Source organism: Narcine bancroftii, unplaced genomic scaffold, assembly GCF_036971445.1.
Source record: "Narcine bancroftii isolate sNarBan1 unplaced genomic scaffold, sNarBan1.hap1 Scaffold_153, whole genome shotgun sequence".
Taxonomy (NCBI): Eukaryota; Metazoa; Chordata; class Chondrichthyes; order Torpediniformes; family Narcinidae; genus Narcine; species Narcine bancroftii.
The window spans coordinates 1,825,672-1,840,716 of NW_027211888.1; positions in this window are offsets into that span (position 1 = coordinate 1,825,672).

The following is a 15,045-nucleotide window of genomic DNA, read 5'->3' on the forward strand; positions in this document are numbered from 1 at the left end:
ATCTCGCCGCTGTACCATTACACCTCCGGCATCTGGTACAAAGTCCATTCCACATCCGGATTCTCACAGAAGGACCATTCCACCTCCGGCATCTGGCAGGTGGAACATTCCACATTTGGCGACTCGCAGGTGGACAATTATACCTCCGACATCTTGCAGATGGAGAATTCCACATCTGGCATCTGTTAGGCAGAGCAGTCCATGTCCAGCAAATGGCAGGAAGGTGATACCAGATTCAGCATCTTACTGGCAGACCATTCCACATCTAGCATCTGGCAGGTAGTCAATTCTAAATCCGGCATCTCACTGGCAGACCAGTCCAAATATGGCATCTGGCAGGCCAACCACTCCACATTCAGTATCTGGCAGGAGTACCATTCCACATCTGGCATTTGGCAGAAAACAAATCGACATCCGGCGATTGACAGTATAAATTTGTTATGTGAGTGAGTTCCACAGTGTAACCGTGTTATGTGAGTCAGTTCCACAGTGTAATCGTGTTATGTGAGTCAGTTCCACAGTGTAAACGTCATGTGAGAGAGTTTCACAGTACAATTTTGTTTACTTAGTGTAAGACATATTCCAAACTATATGTTAGTGTGTCCCACAGAATAAACTTGTTGTGTGAGTAATTTAGACAGTGTGACCTTATTATGTGAGTGATTCCCACCATGTAAACTTTTATTTGTCTGAGTTTCACTGTGTCACCTTGTAATTTTGCAAAATTCGATATTATTTGTTCGTGAGTTCCTCAGTGCAGCTTTTTTAGGTGAGTGAGTTCCACAGTGTAAACGTCATGTGAGAGAGATGCACAGTATAATTTTGTTTACTTTGTGAAACCCATATTTTCAACTATATGTTAGTGTGTCCCACAGTGTCAACTTGTTCTGTAATTTACACAGTGTGACCTTGTTATGCGAGTGAATCCCACCGTTTGACCTTGTTATATGAGAGAGTTTGAAAGTGTGATGTTGTTATGGAAGTGAATTCCACAGTGTCAACCTGTCTAGTTAGTTAGCCTCAGAGTGTAACATTGGTAGAGAGTGAGTTTGACTGTGTGACATTGTTATGTGTGAGATTCCCACAGTGTAAACTTGTTATTTTTTGGCAGTTTCCGCAAAGCAGGACGTCAAGCGCTGAAGAGCTGGCTCTGAATGGGCAACTAAAGCGGCATCATCTGCAAAGAGTAGTTCACGGACAAGTTTCTCTTGTGTCTTGGTGTGAGCTTGCAGGCGCCTCAGATTGAAGAGACTGCCATCCGTGCGGTACCGGATGTAAACAGCGTCTTCATTGTTGGGGTCTTTCATGGCTTGGTTCAGCATCATGCTGAAGAAGATTGAAAAGAGGGTTGGTGCCAGAACACAGCCTTGCTTCACGCCATTGTTAATGGAGAAGGCCTGTAAGTCAGCCTGAAGAAAACTGAGGTCCTCCATCAGCCAGCTCCCCACCATGACTACCAGCCCCCCCACATCTCCATCGGGCACACAAAACTCAAAACGGTCAACCAGTTTACCTATCTCGGCTGCACCATTTCATCAGATGCAAGGATCGACAATGAGATAGACAACAGACTCGCCAAGGCAAATAGCGCCTTTGGAAGACTACACAAAAGAGTCTGGAAAAACAACCAACTGAAAAACCTCACAAAGATAAGCGTATACAGAGCCGTTGTCATACCCACACTCCTGTTCGGCTCCGAATCATGGGTCCTCTACCGGCACCACCTACTGCTCCTAGAACGCTTCCACCAGCGTTGTCTCCGCTCCATCCTCAACATCCATTGGAGCGCTCACACCCCTAACGTCGAGGTACTCGAGATGGCAGAGGTCGACAGCATCGAGTCCACGCTGCTGAAGATCCAGCTGCGCTGGATGGGTCACGTCTCCAGAATGGAGGACCATCGCCTTCCCAAGATCGTATTATATGGCGAGCTCTCCACTGGCCACCGTGACAGAGGTGCACCAAAGAAAAGGTACAAGGACTGCCTAAAGAAATCTCTTGGTGCCTGCCACATTGACCACCGCCAGTGGGCTGATAACGCCTCAAACCGTGCATCTTGGCGCCTCACAGTTTGGCGGGCAGCAGCCTCCTTTGAAGAAGACCGCAGAGCCCACCTCACTGACAAAAGGCAAAGGAGGAAAAACCCAACACCCAACCCCAACCAACCAATTTTCCCTTGCAACCGCTGCAATCGTGTCTGCCTGTCCCGCATCGGACTGGTCAGCCACAAACGAGCCTGCAGCTGACGTGGACTTTTTACCCCCTCCATAAATCTTCGTCCGCGAAGCCAAGCCAAAGAAAGAAACTTGTTATGTGGGTGAGTTTCACAGTGTAACCTTGTAATTTTGCTAAATTCGATATTGAACATGTTATGTTAGTGAGTTCCTCAATGAAACATGTTTAGGTGAGTGTGTTCCACAGTGTATCCGTGTTATTTTGGAGAGTTCCACAGTATAATTTTGGGTACTTAGGGCATTCCATATTGTAAACTTTATGTTAGTGAGTCCCACAGTGTAAATTTGTTATGTGAGTCATTTTCACAGTGTGACCTTATTATGTGAGTCCCACAAATTGACCTTATTATGTGAGAAATTCCCACAGAGTAAACTTGTATGTCAGTGAGTTTGAAAGTGTGACATTGTTATGGAAGAGATTTCCACAGTGTCAACCTTTCTACTTAGTGAGTCTCAGGGTGTAACATTGGTATGGAGTGCGTTCGACAGTGTGACATTTTATGTGTGAGATTCCCAAGGTGTAAATTTGTTATGTGGGTGAGTTTCACAGTGTAACCTTGTAATTTTGCTAAATTCAGTTTTGAAAATGTTATGTTAGTGAGTTCCTCAGTGCAACTTTTTTAGGTGAGTGTGTTCCACAGTGTGAGTGAGTCTCACCATTTGACCTTGTAATGTCAGTGAGTTTGAAAGTGTGACATTGTTATGGAAGTGAATTCCACAGTGTCAACCTGTCTAGTTAGTGGGCCTCAGAGTGTAACATTGGTATAGAGTGAGTTTGACAGTGTGACATTGTTATGTGTGAGAGTCCCACCGTGTAAACTTGTTATGTGTCTGAGTTTCACAGTGTTACCTTTTAATTTCGCTAAATTCGATATTGAAAATGTGATGTTAGTCAGTTCCTCAGTGTAACCTTTTTAGGTGAGTGAGGCCACAGTATAACCTTGTTATGTGAGTCAGTTCCACAGTGTAAACTTGTCATGTGAGAGAGTTTCACAGTCCAATTTTGTTCACTTAGGGAATCCCATATTGTAAACTTCATGTAAGTGAGTCCCACAGTGTTAACTTGATTTGTGAATCATTTACACAGTGTGACCTTATTGTGAGTGATTCCCACCATGTAAACTTGTTATGTGTCTGAGTTTCACAGTGTAACCTTGTAATTTTGCTAAATTCGATATTGAAAAAGTTATGTAAGTGAGTTCCTCAGTGCAACCTTTTTAGGTGAGTGAGTCCCACACTTTAAATTCACCGCTGTACCATTTCACATCTGGCATCTGGCACGAATTCCATTCCACATCTGGTATCTGTCCAGAAGATCATTCTACTCTGGCATCTCGCCGCTGTACCATTACACATCCAGCATCTGTATAGAAGTCCATTCCACATCCGGATTCCTCACAGAAGGAACATTCCACCTCCGGCATCTGGCAGGTGAACCATTCCACATCTGGAATCTGGCTGGCAGACCATTCCACATTTGGGCTTTTGCAGGTGGACAATTAAACCTCCGGGATATGGCAAGCATACAATTCCACATCTGGCATCTGGCACGAATTATATTGTACATCCAGAGTCTCACATGAGGAACATTCCACCTCCGGCATCTGGCAGATGTACCATTCAACATCCGGAATGTGTCAGAGGAACATTCCACATCCAGCATCTTCCAGGTGGACAATTCCACATCCATCATCTGTTAGGCTGAGCAGTCCAATTCCAGCAAATGGCAGGAAGATGATCCCAGATTCAGCATTTTACAGGCAGACCATTCCACATCCAGCATCTGGCAGGTAGTCAATTCCAAATGCGACATCTCGCTGGCAGACCAGTCCACATCTGGCGTCTATCAGGCAGACTAGTCAATATCTGGCATCAAGTGGGTGGACAATGCCACATCTGGCATCTGGCAGGCCGACCACTCCACATCCTGCATCTGGGAAGAAAAAAACCATTCTACATCTGGTATCTGGCAGCAAACCATTCCCCATCCTGCAACTGGCAGGTGGTCTATTCCACTCCAGCATCAGCCAGGCAGACCATTCCATATCCAGCATCTGGCAGAGGACCATTCCACATCCTGCAACTGACAAGCATACCATTTCACATCTGGCACGAATTTCATTCCACATCCGGCATCCGTCCTGAAGATCATTCTACATCCGGCATCTCGCCGCTGTACCATTACACCTCCGGCATCTGGTACAAAGTCCATTCCACATCCGGATTCTCACAGAAGGACCATTCCACCTCCGGCATCTGGAAGGTGGAACATTCCACATTTGGCGACTCGCAGGTGGACAATTATACCTCCGACATCTTGCAGGTGGACAATTACACATCTAGCATCTGGCACGAATTATATTGTACATCCACATTCTCACATGAGGACCATCGGGCAGATGTACAATTCCAAATCCGGAATGTGTCAGAGGAACATTCCACATCCAGCGTCTTCCAGATGGACAATTCCACATCTGGCATCTGTTAGGCAGAGCAGTCCATGTCCAGCAAATGGCAGGAAGGTGATACCAGATTCAGCATCTTACTGGCAGACCATTCCACATCTAGCATCTGGCAGGTAGTCAATTCTAAATCCGGCATCTCACTGGCAGACCAGTCCAAATATGGCATCTGGCAGGTCAACCACTCCACATTCAGTATCTGGCAGGAGTACCATTCCACATCTGGCATTTGGCAGCAAACAAATCGACATACGGCGATTGACAGTATAAATTTGTTGTGTGAGTGAGTTCCACAGTGTAACCGTGTTATGTGAGTCAGTTCCACAGTGTAATCGTGTTATGTGAGTCAGTTCCACAGTGTAAACGTCATGTGAGAGAGTTTCACAGTACAATTTTGTTTACTTAGTGTAAGCCATATTCCAAACTATATGTTAGTGTGTCCCACAGAATAAACTTGTTGTGTGAGTAATTTAGACAGTGTGACCTTATTATGTGAGTGATTCCCACCATGTAAACTTTTATTTGTCTGAGTTTCACTGTGTCACCTTGTAATTTTGAAAAATTCGATATTATTTGTTCGTGAGTTCCTCAGTGCAACTTTTTTAGGTGAGTGAGTTCCACAGTGTAAACGTCATGTGAGAGAGATGCACAGTATAATTTTGTTTACTTTGTGAAACCCATATTCTCAACTATATGTTAGTGTGTCCCACAGTGTCAAATTGTTCTGTAATTTACACAGTGTGACCTTGTTATGCGAGTGAATCCCACCGTTTGACCTTGTTATATGAGAGAGTTTGAAAGTGTGATGTTGTTATGGAAGTGAATTCCACAGTGTCAACCTGTCTCGTTAGTTAGCCTCAGAGTGTAACATTGGTAGAGAGTGAGTTTGACTGTGTGACATTGTTATGTGTGAGATTCCCACAGTGTAAACTTGTTATGTGGGTGAGTTTCACAGTGTAACCTTGTAATTTTGCTAAATTCGATATTGAACATGTTATGTTAGTGAGTTCCTCAATGAAACATGTTTAGGTGAGTGTGTTCCACAGTGTATCCGTGTTATTTTGGAGAGTTCCACAGTATAATTTTGGGTACTTAGGGCATTCCATATTGTAAACTTTATGTTAGTGAGTCCCACAGTGTAAATTTGTTATGTGAGTCATTTTCACAGTGTGACCTTATTATGTGAGTCCCACAAATTGACCTTATTATGTGAGAAATTCCCACAGAGTAAACTTGTAATGTCAGTGAGTTTGAAAGTGTGACATTGTTATGGAAGAGATTTCCACAGTGTCAACCTTTCTACTTAGTGAGTCTCAGGGTGTAACATTGGTATGGAGTGCTTTCGACAGTGTGACATTTTATGTGTGAGATTCCCAAGGTGTAAATTTGTTATGTGGGTGAGTTTCACAGTGTAACCTTGTAATTTTGCTAAATTCAGTTTTGAAAATGTTATGTTAGTGAGTTCCTCAGTGCAACTTTTTTAGGTGAGTGTGTTCCACAGTGTGAGTGAGTCTCACCATTTGACCTTGTAATGTCAGTGAGTTTGAAAGTGTGACATTGTTATGGAAGTGAATTCCACAGTGTCAACCTGTCTAGTTAGTGGGCCTCAGAGTGTAACATTGGTATAGAGTGAGTTTGACAGTGTGACATTGTTATGTGTGAGAGTCCCACCGTGTAAACTTGTTATGTGTCTGAGTTTCACAGTGTTACCTTTTAATTTCGCTAAATTCGATATTGAAAATGTGATGTTAGTCAGTTCCTCAGTGTAACCTTTTTAGGTGAGTGAGGCCACAGTATAACCTTGTTATGTGAGTCAGTTCCACAGTGTAAACTTGTCATGTGAGAGAGTTTCACAGTCCAATTTTGTTCACTTAGGGAATCCCATATTGTAAACTTCATGTAAGTGAGTCCCACAGTGTTAACTTGTTATGTGTCTGAGTTTCACAGTGTAACCTTGTAATTTTGCTAAATTCGATATTGAAAAAGTTATGTAAGTGAGTTCCTCAGTGCAACCTTTTTAGGTGAGTGAGTCCCACACTTTAAATTCACCGCTGTACCATTTCACATCTGGCATCTGGCACGAATTCCATTCCACATCTGGTATCTGTCCAGAAGATCATTCTACTCTGGCATCTCGCCGCTGTACCATTACACATCCAGCATCTGTATAGAAGTCCATTCCACATCCGGATTCCTCACAGAAGGAACATTCCACCTCCGGCATCTGGCAGGTGAACCATTCCACATCTGGTATCTGGCTGGCAGACCATTCCACATTTGGGCTTTTGCAGGTGGACAATTAAACCTCCGGGATATGGCAAGCATACAATTCCACATCTGGCATCTGGCACGAATTATATTGTACATCCAGAGTCTCACATGAGGAACATTCCACCTCCGGCATCTGGCAGATGTACCATTCAACATCCGGAATGTGTCAGAGGAACATTCCACATCCAGCATCTTCCAGGTGGACAATTCCACATCCATCATCTGTTAGGCTGAGCAGTCCAATTCCAGCAAATGGCAGGAAGATGATCCCAGATTCAGCATTTTACAGGCAGACCATTCCACATCCAGCATCTGGCAGGTAGTCAATTCCAAATGCGACATCTCGCTGGCAGACCAGTCCACATCTGGCGTCTATCAGGCAGACTAGTCAATATCTGGCATCAAGTGGGTGGACAATGCCACATCTGGCATCTGGCAGGCCGACCACTCCACATCCTGCATCTGGGAAGAAAAAAAACATTCTACATCTGGCACCTGGCAGCAAACCATTCCCCATCCTGCAACTGGCAGGTGGTCTATTCCACTCCAGCATCAGCCAGGCAGACCATTCCATATCCAGCATCTGGTAGAGGACCATTCCACATCTTGCAACTGACAAGCATACCATTTCACATCTGGCACGATTTCATTCCACATCCGGCATCCGTCCAGAAGATCATTCTACATCCGGAATCTCGCCGCTGTACCATTACACGTCCGGCATCTGGTACAAAGTCCATTCCACATCAGGATTCTCACAGAAGGGCCATTCCACCTCCGGCATCTGGCTGGTGGAACATTCCACATCTGGCGACTCGCAGGTGGACAATTATACCTCCGACATCTTGCAGGTGGACAATTCCACATCTAGCATCTGGCACGAATTATATTGTACATCCACATTCTCACATGAGGACCATCTGGCAGATGTACCATTCCAAATCTGGAATGTGTCAGAGGAACATTCCACATCCAGCGTCTTCCAGATGGACAATTCCACATCTGGCATCTGTTAGGCAGAGCAGTCCATGTCCAGCAAATGGCAGGAAGATGATACCAGATTCAGCATCTTACTGGCAGACCATTCCACATCTAGCATCTGGCAGGTAGTCAATTCTAAATCCGGCATCTCACTGGCAGACCAGTCCAAATCTGGCATCTGGCAGGCCAACCACTCCACATTCAGTATCTGGCAAGAGTACCATTCCACATCTGGAATTTGGCAGCAAACAAATCCACATCTGACGATTGACAGTATAAATTTGTTTTGTGAGTGAGTTCCACAGTGTAACCGTGTTATGTGAGTCAGTCCCACAGTGTAAACGTCATGTGAGAGAGTTTCACAGTACAATTTTGTTTACTTAGTGTAACCTATATTCCAAACTATATGTTAGTGTGTCCCACAGAGTAAACTTGTTGTGTGAGTAATTTAGACAGTGTGACCTTATTATGTGAGAAATTCCCACAGAGTAAACTTGTAATGTCAGTGAGTTTGAAAGTGTGACATTGTTATGGAAGAGATTTCCACAGTGTCAACCTTTCTACTTAGTGAGTCTCAGGGTGTAACATTGGTATGGAGTGCGTTCGACAGTGTGACATTTTATGTGTGAGATTCCCAAGGTGTAAATTTGTTATGTGGGTGAGTTTCACAGTGTAACCTAATAATTTTGCTAAATTCAGTTTTGAAAATGTTATGTTAGTGAGTTCCTCAGTGCAACTTTTTTAGGTGAGTGTGTTCCACAGTGCGAGTGAGTCTCACCATTTGACCTTGTAATGTCAGTGAGTTAGAAAGTTTAACATTGTTATGGAAGTGAATTCCACAGTGTCAACCTGTCTAGTTAGTGGGCCTCAGAGTGTAACATTGGTATAGAGTGAGTTTGACAATGTGACATTGTTATGTGTGAGAGTCCCACCGTGTAAACTTGTTTTGTGTCTGAGTTTCACAGTGTTACCTTTTAATTTCGCTAAATTCGATATTGAAAATGTGATGTTAGTCAGTTCCTCAGTGTAACCTTTTTAGGTGAGTGAGGCCACAGAATATCCTTGTTATGTGAGTCAGTTCCACAGTGTAAACTTGTCATGTGAGAGAGTTTCACAGTCCAATTTTGTTCACTTAGGGAATCCCATATTGTAAACTTCATGTAAGTGAGTCCCACAGTGTTAACTTGATTTGTGAATCATTTACACAGTGTGACCTTATTGTGAGTGATTCCCACCATGTAAACTTGTTATGTGTCTGAGTTTCACAGTGTAACCTTTTAATTTTGCTAAATTCGACATTGAAAATGTGATGTTAGTGAGTTCCTCAGTGCACCTTTTTTAGGTGAGTGTGTTCCACAGTGTGAGTGTGTCCCACCATTTGACCTTGTTATATGAGAGAGTTTCAAAGTGTGACGATGTTATGGAAGTGAATTCCCCAGTGTCAACCTGTCTAGTCAGTGAGCCTCAGAGTGTAACATTGGTAGAGAGTGAGTTTGACTGTGTGACATTGTTATGTGTGAGATTCCCAGAGTGTAAACTTGTTATGTGGGTGAGTTTCACAGTCTAACCTTGTAATTTTGCTAAATTCGATATTGAAAATGTTATGTTAGTGAGTTCCTCAATGAAACATGTTTAGGTGAGTGTGTTCCACAGTGTAACCGTGTTATTTTGGAGAGTTCCACAGTATAATTTTGGGTACTTAGGGCATCCCATATTGTAAACTTTATGTTAGTGAGTCCCACAGTGTAAATTTGTTATGTGAGTAATTTTCACAGTGTGACCTTATTATGTGAGTCCCACAAATTGACCTTATTATGTGAGAAATTCCCACAGAGTAAACTTGTAATGTCAGTGAGTTTGAAAGTGTGACATTGTTATGGAAGAGATTTCCACAGTGTCAACCTTTCTACTTAGTGGGTCTCAGGGTGTAACATTGGTATGGAGTGCGTTCGACAGTGTGACATTTTATGTGTGAGATTCCCAAGGTGTAAATTTGTTATGTGGGTGAGTTTCACAGTGTAACCTTGTAATTTTGCTAAATTCAGTTTTGAAAATGTTATGTTTGTGAGTTCCTCAGTGCAACTTTTTTAGGTGAGTGTGTTCCACAGTGTGAGTGAGTCTCACCATTTGACCTTGTAATGTCAGTGTGTTTGAAAGTGTGACATTGTTATGGAAGTGAATTCCACAGTGTCAACCTGTCTAGTTAGTGGGCCTCAGAGTGTAACATTGGTATAGAGTGAGTTTGACAGTGTGACATTGTTATGTGTGAGATTCCCACCGTGTAAACTTGTTATGTGGGTGAGTTTCACAGTGTAACCTTGTAATTTCGCTAAATTCGATATTGAAAATGTGATGTTAGTGAGTTCCTCAGTGCAACCTTTTTAGGTGAGTCAGCTCCACAGTGTAACCGTGTTATGTGAGTCTGTTCCACAGTGTAAATTTGTCATGTGAGAGAGTTGCACAGTATAATTTTGTTCACTTAGTGAATCCCATATTGTAAACTTCATGTTAGTGACTCCCACAGTGTAAACTTGTTTTTTGAATAATTTACACAGTGCGACCTTGTAATTTCACTAAATTCTATATTGAAAATGTTATGTTAGTGAGTCCAACAGTGTGACCTTATTATCTGAGTGAGTTTCAAAGTGTGACATCATTATGGAAGAGAATTCCTCAGATTCAACCTGGCTAGTTAGTGAGTCTCACAGTGTAATATTGGTATGTCAGAGAATTCGACAGTGTGACGTTATGTGTTTGATTCCCACTGTTTAAACTTTTTATGTGATTGATTCCCACAGTGTAAATTTTTTATGTGAGAGAGTTCCACAGTGTAAGCTTGTTATCTGAGTCAGTTTCACGGTGTAACATTGTTATTTGAGGGATTCCCACAGTGTTCTCATGTTCTGTGAGTGAGTCGCACAGTTTGACCTGGTTATGTCAGTGAGTTCGACATTGAAAATGTAAAGTGAGTGATTTTCACAGTGTGGACTGGTTCTGTGAGTGAGTTCCACATTCAAACCATGTTATGTCAGTGAGTCCCACAGTGAAAACTGGTGAATTGATTGAGGACCAGAGTGTGAGCTTGTGATGTTGGTGACTTTCACAGTGTGACCTTGCTATTTGAGTTAGTTCCACAGTGTGATATTGATGTGCTAGTGAGTTCCACATTGCAAACCTATTATATGAGAGATTCCCACAGTTTAATTTTCTTATTGAGGGGGATTACACAACTTAACTTTGTTATTTGAATGAGTTCCACAGAAGGAACGTGATGTAATTTTTACCCACCGTCCTACCTTGTTATGTGAGTGAGTCCCACATTCTGACCTTGTTATATCACTGGGTTCGACATTGAAAATGTTTTGTTAGTGAGTTCCACAGTGTAACCTTGTTACGTGAGTGAGTTCCATTGTATAATCATGTTTTCTTTGTAAATCCCATATTGTACATTTTATGTTACTGAGTCCCACAGTGTAAGCTTGTTATGTGAGTAATTTTATCAGTGTGACCTGGAGATGTGATATTGTACTTTGAATTCAGCTTCAGATTTAGTAATAAAGTTTTGTATAAACTAAAGTGCTCTCAGTGTGTGTGTCTGTTTTCTTTCAGAAGCTCAAACATTGTGACCAATCTAAAACGAACAAAGTGAGAGGTACTACTTTACCCATTGCCGAGAGCACTTCAGGATGCCGGATGTGGAATAGTCCATCTGCAAGATGCTGGATGTGGAATGGTCCGCCTGCCATATACCGGATGTGGAAAGGACCACCTGCCAGATGCTGGATGTGAAATGGTCAAACTGCCAGATGCTGGATGTGGAATGGTCCGCCTGCCAGATGCCAGATGTAGAATGGTCTTATGGCCAGATGCCAGGTTTGGAAAGTTCCGCCTGCCAGATGCCTTAAATGGAATAGTCCTCCTGCCAGATGCTGGATGTGGAATGGTCCGCCTGCCAGATGCCAGATGTGGAATGATCTTCTGGTCAAATGCCAGATTTGGAAAGGACCTCCTGCCAGATGGCATGTGGAAGTCCTCCTGCCAGATGCCACATGTGGAATATTCCGCATGCCAGTTGCTGGATGTGGATTGGTCCACCAGACAGATGCCGGAGGTGGAATGGTCTTCCTGCCACATGCCAGATGTTGAATGGTCCGCCTACCAGATGCCAGATGTAGAATGGACCGCCTGAGGGATGCCAGATGTGTAATGGTCTGGTCCGCCTCCCAGTTGCAAATGTGGAATGATGGACCTGACTGATGAAAGATATGGAATGGTCTGCCTGGCTGATGCTGGAGTGGAATAGACCACGTTGCCAGATGAGGAATAGTTTGCTGGAGTGGAATAGACCACAGTTGCCGGATGAGGAATGGTTTGCTGTCAGATGCCAGATGTGGAATGGTGTTTTTCCTAGATGCAGGATGTGGAGTGGTCGTCTGGCCAGATGCCAGATGTGGCATTGTCCACCCACTTGAGGTCAGATATTGACTAGTCTACCTGACAGATGCCAGATGTGCAATGGTCTACCTGTGAGACGCCGGATTTGGAATGGACCACTTGTCAGATGCCGGATGCAGAATGGTCTGCATGTCAGATGTCAAATGTCATATCAGCTTCCTGCCATTTGCTGGATCTGGAAACGTCCACTTGCCAGTTGCCAGATGTGTAATGGTTCACCGGCCATATGCCAAATGTAGAATTATCTTCTGGACAGATGCTGGATGTGGAATGGAATTCATGCCAGATGCCAGATGTGGAATGGTCTGCGTGGCTGATGCTGGTGTGGAATAGTCCACCTGCCAGATGCTGGAGGTTGAATGGTCATCCTGACAAATTGCAAATGTGGAATGGTCCGCCTAGAAGGTGCCAGATATGGTATTGTCCTCCTGCCATATGTGGAATGGTTCACTTGACAGATGCCAGATGTGAAATAGTCCACCTGCCAGATGCTGGATGGTGAATGGTCGACAGATACCAGATATGGAATGATCCATCTGAAAAATGCCTGATGTGAAATGGTATGCCTGCCAGATGCTGAATGTATAATGGTACTCCTGCCAGATGCTGGATGTGGAATGAGCCACCTGGCTGACGCTGTAGTGGAATAGTCCATCTGCCAGATGCCTGAGGTTGAATGGTCATCGTGCCAGATGCCAGATGTGGAATTGTCTGCCTACCAGATTTCAGATGTGAAATTGTCCACTTGCCAGATATCAGAGGTGGAATTGTCCTCCTGCCAGATGACAGATGTGGAATGTCCTGCCTGGCTGATGTTAATGTGGAATAGTCCACCTGCCAGATGCAGAGGTGGAATGGTCATCCTGACAAATTGCAGACGGAATGGTCCACCTACCAGATGCCAGATATGGTATGGTCCTACTGCCAGATGTGAAATTGTCCAATTAACAGATGCCAGATGTGAAATGGTCCACCTGCCAAACACTGGATATTGAATGGTCGACAGATGCCAGATATGGAATGGTCTGCCTGAAAAATGCCTGATGTGAAATTGTCTGCCTGCCAGATGCCGATTGTAGAATGGTACTCCTGTAGAATGCCAGATGTGGATTGGATTGGTCCAGCTTTCAATTGCCAGATGTGGATTGGTTTCCTGCCAAATGCCAGATGTGGAATGGTATACCTGCCAGATGCTGAATGTGGAGCGGTTGGCCTGCCAGATGCCAGATTTGGACTGGTCTGCCAACGAGATGCCGGATTTAGAATTGACTACCTGCCAGATGCCGGATGTGGAATGGTCTGCCTGTCAGATGCTGGATGTGGAATGTTCCTCTGCCAGATTCCGGATGTGGAATGGTACACCTGCAAAATGTTGGAGGTGGAATGTTCCTCATGTGGGAATCCGGATGTGGAATGGACTTCGTGCCAGTTTCTGGATGTGGAATGGACTGCTGTCAGATTCATGATGTGGAATGGCCTTCCTGGAAAATGTCCGATATGGAATGGTCCATCTGACATATGCTGGATGAGGAATAGTCTGCCTGCCAGAAGCAAGAAGGAGAATGGTCTTCCTAGTTGCTGGATCTGGAATGGTTCTTCTTCCATATGTCGGATTTCCAATGGTCCACCTGCCAGATGCCGGATGTAGAATGGTCTTCCTGCCAGATGCAGTGACTCCAATTTGACAGTTAGGAGATGGTTTAACAGTGATGTACTGTAAACTGAAGCAGATATTATGATATCAGGTACACAGTGTTGAGAGGGTTTAACAGTGATGTACAATAAACTGTGCCAAATACAGTAACACGGGTCTCATAGTGGGGAGAAAGATTAACGGTGATGTTCAGTAGAGTTAGACAGATCCTGTGACAAAGGTTTCACAGTGTTGAGAAGTTTAAATAGTGACGTACGATAAACTTTGGTGGATATGGTGACCGAGTTTAAAGTGGAGAGATGGTTTAATGGTGATATATGGTAGACTCAGGCATATTTTGTGACACTGTGTTCACAGTAGTGAAATGGTTAAAAAGTGATGTACGATAAACTGTGTCAGATACTGTAACACCAGGTTCACAGTAAGGAGAAGGTTTAATGGTGATGTACGGCAGACTGAGGCAGAGACCGTTACACTGGGTTCACAGTTTGGAGAAAGTTTACAGTTTTGTACAATAAACTGTGGCAGAAACTCTGACAAGAGGTTTCCAGTTGTCATAAGGTTTAATGGTGCTGTAAGATAAACTGTGACAGATACTGAGACACCAAGTTCACAGATGTGAGAATGGTTGACTGAGGCAGGTACTCAGACACTGGGCTCACAGTAGTGAGAAGGTTTAACGGTGATGCATGGCAGACATAGGCAAATAATGTTACACCGGGTTCACAGTGGGCAGAAGGTTTAACGGTGATATACGAAAGAATGAGGAAGATACTGTGAGACAGGGTTCACAGCAGCAGTGAGAAGGTTTAACAGTGATGTCCAATATAATGCAGCAAATACTGTGACACTGGATTCACATTTGAGAGATAAAACAACAGTGATGTATGGAAGACTGAGGCAGATACTGTGACACCAGTTACACAGTGGGGAGAATGTTTAATGAGGATGTACGGTACACTTTGACAGATACTGTTCACACCAGGTA